The 12630-nt window shown below is 44.0% G+C and overlaps 1 protein-coding gene across 1 annotated transcript in view; it reads left to right on the forward strand.

Annotated features, from left to right (window-relative positions):
- Positions 1 to 12630, forward strand: part of TMEM182 (transmembrane protein 182) — a 72945-nt gene that overhangs the window by 26628 nt on the left and 33687 nt on the right. The gene's annotated exons all lie outside the window — the stretch shown is intronic.

The following is a 12630-nucleotide window of genomic DNA, read 5'->3' on the forward strand; positions in this document are numbered from 1 at the left end:
ATTTCTGTTTTTTTTTCAGTAAAAATTAAGTGCAGTGTGTACATTAATGAGAAAAAAATGAACTTTTTTGAATTTACCAATTGGCTGCATTGAAACAAAGTGAAAAATTTAAAGGAGTCTGAATACTTTCCGTACCCACTGTAAATAGTTAATTGATAGTATTTACCTCATGTCTGCTTTACATCAGCACGATCTGTAAAATGTCTGTTAATTTTGTTAGGATGTTAAAAGCTTTGAAATTGTAGTAGTAATTTTTTATTTTTTCAAGGACATTTACAAAACCTATTTTTTTATAGGGACCTATCCAGTTTTGATGTGACTTTGGGGGACATATATAATGGAAAACCCCGAAAGTAATATCATTTTAAAAACAGCATCCCTTAACATATTCAAAACTGCTTTCAATTAGTTTATTAACCCTTCAGGTGATTTTCAGGAATTCATTCGAAGTGGCATGACAGAAAAGAAAAATGTTATTTTTAGCAACTGGAGGTGTTTTTAATTTAACGGGGGCAAACATTCAGATTAAGAAGGGATTGTCCTAGTAGTGGACAACCTTAAAAAAACAATGTTACTAAGTTTATATGTTTGATCAAAAGTGTGTAAACTCCTTTACCAATGACAAAGTGGTCACATTTGAGATTGGACCATGATTCTACATACTTAACTGTCCATGTACGCTGTACTCAAATGACCTGGGGAAGAATAATATTCAGCTATACTTTGCTCTCATTTAAAATGGTCTGGTAAAGTTTTGTGGATAAGATGTGACTTTAGTTGTGGTTACACCCCCCAACACATAGTACAGAAAATTACTACTTCCAAAGTCTCACACTCTATCCATACATCATTCCCAGGCTTTTTTGTTGTTAAACTAGACCAAAATTTAGCTGAGATTTATTTTTTCCCAGTTCATTTTAGGAATTGGCACAAGTAAAGGTAAATTTGTAGAATCAGTGTCCCATCCGACATGAGGTCACCTTGTCACTGGTGGATAAGCTCATAAACATAAAAACTGTAATCCAAGTACCTCACTTTTTAGGTGTAGCAATAGTTGAGTTCATAAAATCATTAATGGGGTGGTCTACCCCTGGTGAAATTTTCAACATTCACTGCAGCTTGCCGAATACTATTGCCCCCTTCACACGTCCTGATATTTCCTGTAGTGGAAAAACCAGTAACAGTGAGGTCCATGGTCTGTGTCCATGTGCCATAAGTACTATATATCCGAGTATTCATGTACGTGTGTATTATCTGTGTGCCATCCATATGTCATCCATATGCAGCATCAGTGTGACAAGTACTGGAATTGAATGAATCATGCAAATTATTATTATTATTTATTATTATTATAGCGCCATTTATTCCATGGCGCTTTGCATGTGAGGAGGGGTATACATGATAAAAACAAGTACAATAATCTTAAACAATACAAGTCACAACAGGTACAGGAGGAGAGACGACCCTGCCTTCGAGGGCTCACAATCTACAAGGGATGGGTGAGAATACAGTAGGCGAGGGTAGAGCTGGTCGTGCAGCAGTTTGGTCGATCGGTGGTTACTGCAGGTTGTAGGCTTGTCGGAAGAGGTAGGTCTTTAGGTTCTTTTTGAAGGTTTCGACGGTAGGCGAGAGTTTGATATGTTGTGGTAGAGGGTTCCAGAGTAGGGGTGATGCGCGAGAGAAATCTTGTATACGATTGTGCGAAGAGGAGATAAGAGGGGAGTAGAGAATGAGATCTTGTGAGGATTGGAGGTTGCGTGCAGGTAAGTACCAGGAGACGAGGTCACAGATGTATGGAGGAGACAGGTTGTGGATGGCTTTGTATGTCATGGTTATGGTTTTGTACTGGAGTCTCTGGGCAATGGGGAGCCAGTGAAGAGATTGACAGAGGGGAGAGGTCGGGGAATAGCAGGGGGTCAGGTGGATTAGTCAGGCAGCAAAGTTTAGAATAGATTCGAGGGGGGTGAGAATGTTCGAGGGGAGGCCACAGAGTAGGAGGTTGCAGTAGTGAAGGCGAGAGATGATGAGGGCATGGACTAGGGTTTTTGTAGATTCTTGGTTGAGTAATATATGGATCCATGAAATATTTTGGAGTTGAAGTTGTCAGGAAGTGGAAAGGGCTTGGATATGTGATTTGAAGTAGAGATCAGCGTCAAGGATTACCCCGAGGCAGCGAGCTTGTGGGACTGGGGAGAGTGGGCAGCCATTTACTGTAATGGATAGGTTCATTGGGGGGTCGCGTGAGATGGGGGAAAGAAGATGAATTCTGTTTTGTCCATGTTAAGTTTTAGGAATCTAGCAGAGAAGAAGAATGAAATAGTGGACAGACATTGAGGGATTCTGGTTAGTAGGGAGGTGACATCTGGTCCAGAGATGTAGATCTGTGTGTCATCAGCATAGAGGTGATACTGAAAGCCGTGAGATTCTATGAGCTGTCCCAGCTCAAAGGTGTAAATGAAGAAGAGCAGGGGCCCTAGGTGTTGTGAATTCTGTGGCAGAGCTCCCTCCTGTGGTCACAAGTGGTACTTCGGCTGATTCTCTCTGGGAGCTTCCGTTTGTGGAGGAAACTGGTACTGCTGCTTCTGAGTTTCCTCCCTCAGGTGATCTGGTGAGGTCGTTAGGTGCTTCTCTACTTAACCCCACCTAATGCTTTGATTCATGCTTCCTGTCAATGTTCCAGTGTTGGACTTGTGTTTCTCTGGATCATTCCTGTGGCCTGCTGCTCTGCATAGCTAAGTGCTTCTTTGCTATTTGTTGCTATTTTTTCTGTCCAGCTTGTCTATTTGTTTTGCTGGAAGCTCTGGGACGCAAAGGGTGTACCTCCGTGCCGTTAGTTCGGTACGGAGGGTCTTTTTGCCCCTTTGCGTGGTTTTCTTTAGGGTTTTGTGTAGACCGCAAAGTTATCTTTCCTATCCTCGTTCTGTCTAGAATATCGGGCCTCACTTTGCTGAATCTATTTCATCCCTACGTTTGTCTTTTCATCTTACTCACGGTCATTATATGTGGGGGGCTGCCTTTTCCTTTGGGGTATTTCTCTGAGGCAAGGTAGGCTTATTTTCTATCTTCAGGCTAGTTAGTTTCTCAGGCTGTGCCGAGTTGCATAGGGAGCGTTAGGCGCAATCCACGGCTGCCTCTAGTTGTGTTTGGAGAGGATCAGGGATTGCGGTCTGCAGAGTTCCCACGTCTCAGAGCTCGTTCTATTATTTTGGGTTATTGTCAGATCACTGTATGTGCTCTGACCTCCATGTCCATTGTGATACTGAATTGCCTATCATAACAGTACAGGAAGCCAAAAGTACTAATGATTCTCAATAGAGGGAAAAAAGAAGTTCTGAGACCATTTCTTTTTCTTGGCTTTGTGTTTTGTCTTTTTTTTCCCCTAGACATTTGGGTGGTTCAGTACACAGGTGTAGCGATGGACATTAGAAGTCTGTCTTCATTTGTGGATCAGCTCTCGGCAAGAGTACAAAAGATTCAAGACACTATTGATCAGAAATCTATGTTAGAACCAAGAATTCCTATTCCTGATTTGTTTTTTGGAGATAGAACTAAGTTTCTGAGTTTCAAAAATAATTGTAAGTTATTTCTGGCCTTGAAACCTCGTTCCTCTGGTGATCCAGTTCAACAGGTTTTGATTATTATTTCTTTTTTGCGCGGCGACCCTCAGGACTGGGCATTTTCTCTTGCGCTAGGAGATCCTGCATTAAGTAATATCAATGCGTTTTTCCTGGCGCTCGGATTGCTGTACGATGAGCCTAATTCAGTGGATCAGGCAGAAAAGAATTTGCTGGCTCTTTGTCAGGGTCAGGATGAGATAGAGGTATATTGCCAGAAATTTAGAAAATGGTCAGTGCTCACTCAATGGAATGAATCTGCGCTGGCAGCTATGTTCAGAAAGGGTCTCTCTGAAGCCCTTAAGGATGTCATGGTGGGATTTCCTATGCCTGCTGGTTTGAATGAGTCTATGTCTTTGGCTATTCAGATCGGTCGACGCTTGCGTGAGCGTAAATCTGTGCACCATTTGGCGGTATTACCTGAGCTTAAACCTGAGAGTATGCAGTGCGATAGGACTTTGACCAGAGTTGAACGGCAAGAACACAGACGTCTGAATGGGCTGTGTTTCTACTGTGGTGATTCCACTCATGCTATCTCTGATTGTCCTAAGCGCACTAAGCGGTTCGCTAGGTCTGCCACCATTGGTACGGTACAGTCAAAATTTCTTCTGTCCGTTACCTTGATCTGCTCTTTGTCATCATATTCTGTCATGGCGTTTGTGGATTCAGGCGCTGCTCTGAATTTGATGGACTTGGAATATGCTAAGCGTTGTGGGTTTTTCTTGGAGCCCTTGCAGTGTCCTATTCCATTGAGAGGTATTGATGCTACGCCTTTGGCCAAGAATAAGCCTCAATACTGGACCCATCTGACCATGTGCATGGCTCCTGCACATCAGGAGGATATTTGCTTTCTGGTGTTGCATAATCTGCATGATGTGGTCGTGTTGGGGTTGCCATGGCTACAAGCCCATAATCCAGTATTGGATTGGAAATCCATGTCGGTGTCCAGCTGGGGTTGTCAGGGGGTACATGGTGATGTTCCATTTTTGTCAATTTCGTCATCCACCCCTTCTGAGGTTCCAGAGTTCTTGTCTGATTACCGGGATGTATTTGATGAGCCCAAGTCCGATGCCCTACCTCCGCATAGGGATTGTGATTGTGCTATCGATTTGATTCCTGGTGGTAAATTCCCAAAAGGTCGACTGTTTAGTTTGTCCGTGCCTGAGCATGCCGCTATGCGCAGTTATGTGAAGGAATCCCTGGAGAAGGGGCATATTCGCCCGTCATCGTCGCCATTAGGAGCAGGGTTCTTTTTTGTAGCCAAGAAGGATGGTTCACTGAGACCTTGTATAGATTACCGCCTTCTAAATAAGATCACGGTTAAGTTTCAGTACCCCTTGCCATTGTTATCTGATTTGTTTGCTCGGATTAAGGGGGCTAGTTGGTTCACCAAGATAGATCTTCGTGGTGCGTATAATCTTGTGCGTATTAAGCGAGGCGATGAGTGGAAAACTGCATTTAATACGCCCGAGGGTCATTTTGAGTATCTAGTGATGCCATTCGGACTTGCCAATGCTCCATCAGTGTTTCAGTCCTTAATGCATGACATCTTCCGAGAGTACCTGGATAAATTCCTGATTGTGTACTTGTATGACATTTTGATCTTCTCGGATGATTGGGAGTCTCATGTGAAACAGGTCAGAACGGTTTTTCAGGTCCTGCGTGCTAATTCTTTGTTTGTGAAGGGATCAAAGTGTCTCTTTGGTGTGCAGAAGGTTTCATTTTTGGGGTTCATCTTTTCCCCTTCTACTATCGAGATGGATCCTGTTAAGGTCCAAGCCATCCATGATTGGACTCAGCCGACATCTCTGAAAAGTCTGCAAAAATTCCTGGGCTTTGCTAATTTTTATCGTCGCTTCATCTGCAATTTTTCTAGTATTGCCAAACCATTGACCGATTTGACCAAGAAGGGTGCTGATTTGGTCAATTGGACTTCTGCTGCTGTGGAAGCTTTTCAAGAGTTGAAGCGTCGTTTTTCTTCTGCCCCTCTGTTGTGTCAACCTGATGTTTCTCTTCCGTTCCAGGTCGAGGTTGATGCTTCTGAGATTGGAGCAGGGGCTGTTTTGTCGCAGAGAGGTTCTGATTGTTCAGTGATGAAACCATGCGCTTTTTTTTCCAGGAAGTTTTCGCCTGCTGAGCGGAATTATGATGTGGGCAACCGAGAGTTGCTGGCCATGAAGTGGGCATTCGAGGAGTGGCGTCATTGGCTTGAAGGAGCTAAGCATCGCGTGGTGGTATTGACTGATCATAAGAACCTGACTTATCTCGAGTCTGCTAAGCGTTTGAATCCTAGACAGGCTCGTTGGTCGCTGTTTTTCGCCCGTTTTGACTTTGTGATTTCGTACCTTCCGGGCTCTAAAAATGTGAAGGCGGATGCTCTATCTAGGAGTTTTGTGCCCGACTCTCCGGGTTTATCTGAGCCGGCGGGTATCCTCAAGGAAGGAGTAATTGTGTCTGCCATCTCCCCTGATTTGCGGCGGGTGCTGCAAAAATTTCAGGCTAATAAACCTGATCGTTGTCCAGCGGAGAAACTGTTTGTCCCGGATAGGTGGACAAATAAAGTGATCTCTGAGGTTCATTGTTCGGTGTTGGCTGGTCATCCTGGAATCTTTGGTACCAGAGAGTTAGTGGCTAGATCCTTTTGGTGGCCATCTCTGTCGCGGGATGTGCTTTCTTTTGTGCAGTCCTGTGGGATTTGTGCTCGGGCTAAGCCCTGCTGTTCTCGTGCCAGTGGGTTGCTTTTGCCCTTGCCGGTCCCGAAGAGACCTTGGACACATATCTCTATGGATTTTATTTCAGATCTTCCCGTCTCTCAAAAGATGTCAGTCATTTGGGTGGTCTGTGATCGCTTTTCTAAGATGGTCCATCTGGTACCCTTGTCCAAGTTGCCTTCCTCCTCTGATTTGGTGCCATTGTTCTTCCAGCATGTGGTTCGTTTGCATGGCATTCCAGAGAATATCGTTTCTGACAGAGGTTCCCAGTTTGTTTCGAGGTTTTGGCGAGCCTTTTGTGGTAGGATGGGCATTGACTTGTCTTTTTCCTCGGCTTTTCATCCTCAGACTAATGGACAGACCGAACGAACCAATCAGACCTTGGAAACCTATCTGAGATGCTTTGTTTCTGCCGATCAGGATGACTGGGTGTCCTTTTTGCCTTTGGCTGACTTCGCCCTTAATAATCGGGCCAGCTCGGCTACCTTGGTTTCGCCATTTTTCTGCAATTCTGGGTTCCATCCTCGTTTCTCTTCAGGACAGGTTGAGTCTTCGGACTGTCCTGGTGTGGATACTGTGGTGGACAGGTTGCAGCAGATTTGGACTCATGTAGTGGACAATTTGACATTGTCCCAGGAGAAGGCTCAACGTTTTGCTAATCGCAGACGCCGTGTGGGTCCCCGACTTCGTGTTGGGGATCTGGTTTGGTTATCTTCTCGTCATGTTCCTATGAAGGTTTCCTCTCCGAAGTTTAAACCTCGTTTCATTGGTCCTTATAGGATTTCTGAGGTTATTAATCCTGTGTCTTTTCGTCTGACCCTCCCAGATTCTTTTTTCATACATAACGTCTTCCATAGGTCATTGTTGCGGAGATACGTGGCACCTATGGTTCCATCTGTTGACCCTCCTGCCCCGGTTTTGGTGGAGGGGGAATTGGAGTATATTGTGGAGAAGATTTTGGATTCTCGTGTTTCAAGACGGAAACTCCAGTATCTGGTTAAATGGAAGGGTTATGCTCAGGAGGATAATTCCTGGGTTTTTGCCTCTGATGTCCATGCTCCCGATCTTGTTCGTGCCTTTCATGTGGCTCATCCTGGTCGGCCTGGGGGCTCTGGTGAGGGCTCGGTGACCCCTCCTCAAGGGGGGGGTACTGTTGTGAATTCTGTGGCAGAGCTCCCTTCTGTGGTCACAAGTGGTACTTCGGCTGATTCTCTCTGGGAGCTTCCGTTTGTGGAGGAAACTGGTACTGCTGCTTCTGAGTTTCCTCCCTCAGGTGATCTGGTGAGGTCGTTAGGTGCTTCTCTACTTAACCCCACCTAATGCTTTGATTTATGCTTCCTGTCAATGTTCCAGTGTTGGACTTGTGTTTCTCTGGATCATTCCTGTGGCCTGCTGCTCTGCATAGCTAAGTGCTTCTTTGCTATTTGTTGCTATTTTTTCTGTCCAGCTTGTCTATTTGTTTTGCTGGAAGCTCTGGGACGCAAAGGGTGTACCTCCGTGCCGTTAGTTCGGTACGGAGGGTCTTTTTGCCCCTTTGCGTGGTTTTCTTTAGGGTTTTGTGTAGACCGCAAAGTTATCTTTCCTATCCTCGTTCTGTCTAGAATATCGGGCCTCACTTTGCTGAATCTATTTCATCCCTACGTTTGTCTTTTCATCTTACTCACGGTCATTATATGTGGGGGGCTGCCTTTTCCTTTGGGGTATTTCTCTGAGGCAAGGTAGGCTTATTTTTTCTATCTTCAGGCTAGTTAGTTTCTCAGGCTGTGCCGAGTTGCATAGGGAGCGTTAGGCGCAATCCACGGCTGCCTCTAGTTGTGTTTGGAGAGGATCAGGGATTGCGGTCTGCAGAGTTCCCACGTCTCAGAGCTCGTTCTATTATTTTGGGTTATTGTCAGATCACTGTATGTGCTCTGACCTCCATGTCCATTGTGATACTGAATTGCCTATCATAACACCTAGGACTCTGACAGATAGGGTGCGAGGTGAGGAGGTGGTGTGTGAGTGAGAAACGCTGACTGTCCGGTCAGGTATGACGAGATCCAGGATAGGGCCAAGTCTGTGATGCCAAGGGATGAGAGGGTCTGTAGTAATAGGGAATGGTCCACTGTGTCAAAGGCAGAGGACAGGTCCAGGAGGAGGAGGACAGAGTAGTGTCGCTTGCTCTTGGCAGTTAATAGGTCATTGGTGACTTTATTTAGGGCAGTTTCAGTGGAGTGGTGTGACCGGAAGCCAGATTGTAAGCGGTCGAAGAGGGAGCAAGAAGAGAGATAGGAGGACAGTTCAAGATAGACATGTTGTTCCAGTAGTTTGGAGGCATAGGGGAGAAGTGATATAGGGCGATAGCTAGATACAGAGGATGGGTCAAGAGAGGGCTTTTTGAGGATAGGTGTGATTGAGGCATGTTTAAAGCTTGAGGGGAAAACACCAGTTGTTAGTGATAGGTTGAAGAGATGTGTTAGGGTTGGGATGAAGACTGTGGTGAGGTTTGTGATGAAGTGCGATGGGATTGGGTCAAGTGCACAGGTGGTGAGATGTGATCTTGAGAGTAGAGTGGAGAGTCGATCTTCTGTAATGGTGGAGAAGTTGGTTTTGGAGGTGGAGGGCTGGGAAGTTGGGATGAAGGGCTCTGGGGGTTGTTGACCAAAACTGTCTCAGATGTTATCAATCTTATGCTTGAAAAATGAGGCAAAGTCTTCAGCTGAGATGAGTGGGGAGGGAGGAGGTGCTGGGGGGAGAGAATTGAAGGTGTTGAATAACTGTTTAGGGTTGTGAGACAGGGAGGATATGAGAGATGAGAAGTAGGTTTGTTTAGCTATGGCGAGTGTAGCCTTGAAAGTAGTGAGGGACTGTTTGAATGTGATGAAGTGCTTAGGTGTTAGATGTGCAAAGATAGGGATAGATAGATAGATAGATAGATAGATAGATAGATAGATAGATAGATACATAGAAATATGTTAGTGAAATATATATAGTCAGTGCTTTATGTGTGTAATTTTCTGTACTTGTATTTATCTAGTAATTAAATAAATAAACAATGGAGAGCAGACAGCTGTACGCTGGTGTTATTACTCTGGGAAGGGGCCAGCATTCATAAAGGTTCCCAGCCTATTTATATAAGCTCACAACTGTCTATTTAGCCTTTACTGGTAATTAAAAAGGGGGTCCCCCCAAAAAAATTACATGGGGTCCCCTTTTTTTTTTTTAATAACCAGCAAAGGCTAAACAGACAGCTGCGGGCTGATCTTAATTAGCCAGGAAGGAGCCATGGATATTTTCCCCTCCAAGACTGAAAACACCAGCCCTCAGCCATCCCAGAAACTGCACAGCCATTAGATGCCCCAATTCTGGCACTTAGCTTTGGCTCTTACTGCTTGACCTGGTCCGTTGGCAAGCGGGATAATGAATTTGAGGTTGATGTCAGCTGTGTAATATCAAGCCCAGGGGTTAGTATTGGATAGGCATCTGTCAGACACCCCCTTTACTAACCTTGTAGTCAAAAGTAATAAACACATAAGAACAGTAAAAACCTTTAATTGTGAAAAGCACTCCACAACTCTCTATTACCCATTTATTACCATACAAAAAAATTGTAATCCAAAGTGATCTGCCGTAAAATCCATCCTATGTCTCATGACGATCCCCAACTCTGCTACATCCAGATGCTGTGCTGAGCGGTGACATCAGTATTGTGACCACTCAGTTCTGCAGCCAGAACACACTGAAAGTAGTGTAAGAACGCGTTGCAGTGATGAGCAGTGACATCATTAAGGTTACCGCAGGTCACAGGCGGCGGTTCTCACGGTAACTTCTGTGTGATCCAGTAATGTGTGACCTGCGGTAACTAACTTACTGCTTACTAGCTACCATATATACTTTAGTATAAGCCAACCCGAGTATAAGCGGAGGCACCTAATTTTACCACACAACGCTGGGAAAACTTATTGACTTGAGTATGAGCCAGGTATGCATTGTCCCCTCATCCCTATCTTGGTATGCATGGCTCCTCATCCCCATCCTGGTCTGCATGGCTCCTTCATCCACATCCTGGTCTGCATGGCCCCTTCATCCACATCCTGGTCTGCATGGCTCCTCATCCATATGCTGGTATGCATGGCTCCCTCATCCCCATCCTGGTATGCATGCCTCTTCATCCATATGCTGGTATGCATTGCCTTATCATCACTATCATGGTATGCATGGCCTCTTCATCCCTATCCTGGTCTGCATGGCTCCTCATCCCTATCCTGGTCTGCATGGCTCCTCATCCCTATCCTTGTATGCATGGCTCTTCATCCCTTTCCTTATATGTATGGCTCTTCATCCCCATTCTGGTCTGCATGGCTTCTCACCCCTAACCTGGTATGCATAGCTCCTCATCCCTATCCTGGTATGCATGGTTCCTCATCCCTATCCTTGTATGTATGACTCTTCATCCATATCCTTGTATGCATGGCTCTTAATCCCTATTCTTGTATGCATGACTCTTCATCCCCATCCTGGTCTGCATGGTGCCTAATCCCCATCCTGGTCTGCATGGCTCCTCATCCCTATCCTGGTGTGCCAAAAAATCTCAAAAGAGTGATCATATGCACTGCAAAGTAAAAATAACTTGCCGTGCAAATTTCTGCCTTTTCCAACTTTATTTTAACCTCTTCAGGCTTCTAAAGCCATAAAGTGGTAAAAAGAAGTGACCCATACATTCTTCAGGTGGCTTCAGGTTGGAATTAACTAAAAAACCAGGGCGTAACGTAGTAAGCTCAACCAAAGACAATATAGAAACCCAAAAGAAGATTGGACAATAGAGTTGAGTAAAATGCTATAAATTTTTATTAGAACAGTTATTTCTTTAAAAATCCATAATAGATGGCAATCACAGATAAATATTTAAAAAAAAGACACAATTACAAGGTGAAGAACGAATATCCTAGTGCCACGTGCAGAAACACAGTATTGCTAGAATAGTCACAGAATAGCCACAACACTAGTATAGGTAAACCACAGAAAATCATGACAATGTCACATCACAATTAATTGTATAATAGATGAGGTAAACCTGTATATATATATATATATATATATAAATAAATAAAAAAATATATATATATATATATCTCAGCAAAAAAGGCTCAAGTAGCCACATCAAATAAAAACACTACATGGAATCACATTAAAATGTAAAGTGCTGCCATATAATAATAGGTAATATAGCCCCGATGTATAAATATTTGCAAATGCTCAAGGTAAATTACCTTAATGAAAAATATACAGAGGATCATGAATACTCAAAATAATATATTGTAACTTATACAGGAGGCATGTGAGAGAAATAAATCCTGTAGCACTATAGGTAGTGAAGCTAGGAAAGAGTGAAATCCACTACTGGGGAAAGAGATGATGAGGCATACTGAACCAACCTGAAGAACCCCAACGCGCGTTTCGCACACTTGCTTCCTTGGGGGGGGGTGTGATGTCAGGGACAGAATGACCGGCTTCAATACCCCATATCATACCTAATTAGAGCGGCTGATGTGGCGTTTCGCATGGCACGACAGTGACCGGAAGCACAAGAGTCGGCGTCCCACATCACAGGTTCCCGCCCACCGCTGACGCCTCAGCAAGGCAGGCTAGAAGTGTGACGCAAGAAGGACACGTATCCATGGCAACCAAGCCACGTCGGCACAGAGAAGCGCATGCCGCTGAAGATTGAGGGAATGGACAGTGCCGTAAAGAGCTGGATAGTCACAGTAGAGATAGACAAAGTAAATGAAAGGAAAACAAATAGGGAAAGGATAATAAAAGCAAAATGAAAAGTGGAGTGCACATACCTGTGACTATATAGGTGAAACAAAGTGAGGAAAGTGAGGAAGTGCACCAAAAAAAATGAAAAAAGAAAAATAAATAAGATAGTGAATGAAGTCAAAGGCGGAGTATATTGAAATACATAAATAAAGATACAGCCGTAAACTCATTATAAAGAAGCCCTTGACTAGTGCTTCAGGTTGGAAGCTGCTCACTATTAATACAAACATTAAAAAAAAAAAGTTTCAAAAGAGTCTTAAAAAAATGCTTTAAGAAAAACAGTGCTGACATTCAAAAGACATATGCACGTTCTCTAAAGCCATTTTTTACTTTTAGAAAAGTGGCCCCCAAAAGATTCCTGTAATGTAAAACAACTAAGATAGTACTCACCCTCGCCCGCTCCAGTGCCAGCTCCGTGTCTCTGTTCTGGTCTCTGATTTTAACATTTTAAATTACAGGAATTATTTGGGGTTCACTACTCTAAAAGTGGAAAACCCCTTAACTAA

Source organism: Ranitomeya imitator, chromosome 3 (assembly GCF_032444005.1).
Source record: "Ranitomeya imitator isolate aRanImi1 chromosome 3, aRanImi1.pri, whole genome shotgun sequence".
NCBI lineage: Eukaryota > Metazoa > Chordata > Amphibia > Anura > Dendrobatidae > Ranitomeya > Ranitomeya imitator.